Source organism: Diadema antillarum, unplaced genomic scaffold (assembly GCF_040938485.1).
Source record: "Diadema antillarum isolate AM-2024a unplaced genomic scaffold, OU_Dant_1.0 scf00000143, whole genome shotgun sequence".
Taxonomy (NCBI): Eukaryota; Metazoa; Echinodermata; class Echinoidea; order Diadematoida; family Diadematidae; genus Diadema; species Diadema antillarum.
The window spans coordinates 2,406,679-2,409,756 of NW_027271032.1; positions in this window are offsets into that span (position 1 = coordinate 2,406,679).

Consider the following 3,078-nt stretch of genomic DNA (forward strand, 5'->3'; position numbering starts at 1 on the left):
TGCGCAGGAAACCACACCCTTTGTCAATGTAGTGTGCCTGAAGATGTCATGGGGGAAAAAAAATGTGAGAAAAGTCCTATCAACTCTCAAGAGCAAGCTGTAGTACTACATCATTCGGCACAAGTGTACTTTCACACCTCTTCATCTACTGATCTTCAAAACATGCACAAACTCACTCTAAATATCAAACAGCCATGAATATTTGCATCTGAGTGAGATTCAAGTCCAGTAGAAACGGAATTTTCACCATTTTTTACACTTTTACACTTGTTGGAATATGCCAACCGCAGCTAGTTCATTCTGCGATAACTGCATTGCACAGCAGCAGACAGCGCAGCATGGTATACTAAACAATTCGTCTGTTGAGAATGATAAGGGCGTTAAGTTGTCACAAAACCCATAGTGTTCAAGACAACTTAACGCCCTTCTCATTCTCAACAGACAAACATGTTCACCGCAGCACTGAATTTAGCGATCTCATAGTGATCAGAGCAAGTTCATCTATTTATATTTTCCTTATATTCTTGTACGCATGTGACATCTGAGTTATTCACACACTGCAGTAGTCTTCTCATCCAGCGGTTACTGCACAAAAACTTCAAAAATTCATAACTTTTGAACGGATTGTCCGATTTTCCTCAAACTTTCAATGTGTTCTACTAATATTGCTACATTCTCTCAATCCTTATGCACTTGTCAATGTAATGACTCACCCCACTACCCCCGGACATGGGTGCGTCATTTCCTCGTTTGGTCCATCAAATTTGTGACCCAGGTGTTCGTCACTTTACCAGCTTTGTCCGTCAAATTTTTGACCGAGGGGTGCGTCAAAATCCCATCATTGTCGGTCAAAATTTTGACCGAGGGGTGCGTCATGGTACGTCACTTGGCTATGGAAAATAACACGCATTATTTTGAACCGAGGGGTGCGTCATGGTACGTTACTTGGCTATGGAAAACTGCACGCATTTTTGCACACTACCGGTCCCGGATACACGTACCGCGAGTGAAATTACAGTGAGCGCTTTCCAGCGGCAAGTGAAAATCAAAGTCGGGAAGCGTTTTGGAATAAGAGGAAAAAATGCTTGCCAGAATCTGGCAAGCAAAGAATTTAAAAGCCACCCTTTCTCCTTACATTTTCCCTCCAACAAACCCATGAAATCATGCATACTCAATCTCAAACCAGGGACTGTTCAGCGATGTAACAACTTAGTTCAATCTTTCCTGTCGAAACGGCAGCAGAAGAACTGCCTGCCGCATGCCATTTTCTGCTCGCGGGATAGCCCGACCAGCTGGCCAGACGCGCGCGCGACGCTGTTAGCTGTGCGAATCTCTACGTACCGCGACTAGGCTGTAGTTACGCAGTACTCGAGCGGGAATATGAATGCCGTGGCGTGGTGTGTACCTACCTGCGCTGCATGCAGCAGTATGCATCCACCGCACTAGCAATGGCCGCGCACACACATCGCATTCTGCACACATACATGTGATTGTCATGTATGGATTGCATGCACAGAATACATACTACTGTACGGAATATCGTAGCAGCAGCGTGATGTACGGTGAATGACAATACGGTGATTACATGGTAAGGGAAACTTGCCGAAACTTTTACAAATTATGTGTACGAACCAAAAGAAAACGAAATTGCTTGAATAAAACGTATGCAAAAATCGTTTCAGTATTTACGGGGGTGCGTCAAATGTACCGAGGATGTCCGTCAAAAAAGTGACAGAGGTGTGCGTCACTTTCAACGTATTGTCCGTCAAAAAAGTGACTGTGGTGTCCGTCAAAAACCCTGTGTGGTCAGTCAAAAAATGACCATGACGCACCCATGTCCGGGGGTAGTGGGGTGCGTCATTACATTGACAAGTGCATTATGTTTATGAAGGTGAACTTGTCCTTAAATATCTTTTCTTTTATTTCCTTTTCCCACTTTTCCTAGCCTGATGGATTCTTTCACCATTGTCTTACAACCACATTTTTCACAATCTTCTTTCATTCACACACACACACACACCCTCACACATACACATGCATGTACACACACACACAATACAAACACAAATCCTCAATCAATCGCTACCGCAACTCGGTCAAGCTGAGATTGAGAGAAAGGCGGAAAAAGTATTATCTCTTTAAAGATACCATAGAAGAACTTGCTCTGACCACTATGAAGTGAAGTTCTAATAAAAAGATAGCTGCATTCGGATCTGCCGTGACGCTGGCTGCCGCGCCATGAACGTGTTAAGTACACCGTGCTGCGCTATCTGCTCCTGTGCACAACTGGTGCTACGCTGTGCAGATAATGCAGAGTGGACTGGCTGTGATCATCATATTCTGACCAACTGTAAAACTGTCAAAAGCAAAACAGTGAAAATTCCTTTTCTAACTGTTAGTGTTACTGCACTTGAAATCTCACTCGGTTGCAAATTCACGAAATTGAAATAGATCTAACGTTAGATCTAACGTTAACGACGTAACGTTCTTCATTTCGAGGCTGTCTGTGACCAGTTGAGTTGGACACATTGATCAGTCCGGGAAACCCGCTCATGAGGACTGCCCCCGCGTACGAGGATGGTCCCTCCTCATGAGGACCTCCCCCCGCCTCATGAGGCCCCCCGGGGAACGCCTCATGAGGCCCCCCATTCACTTCTTATTCATCTCACATCTGACGAATAAATTGTCGCAACTTTGCACGGTGATTTTTTGTTACACACACATGTCCACTATCCATGATGAAAAGAAGAAAAAATCTTCTTCAAAAATTGAGTTTTAATCAACCGATGCAGAGCGCCCATCAAAACACGGGCGCCAGCGCGTTCGCACAATGCAAGACTGCCGCACCTAGCGGCCTGATCCGACTAAATATTTTCGATGCTTTTTTCTGCGGCTCTCACCTCTCCGCGCACGAATCAGCCTCGTGAAGCTGAAGTCTGACATCTTTTTACACAAATTCGTAACGAGAAAAATTAAATCAGTACTAACCTGATCTTGTCCATATATTCCAAATTAGTATTCCACACTGATAGAGTAGGTGGGTAGATGACATACTCCAGTTTGTTAGCAAAATAATCA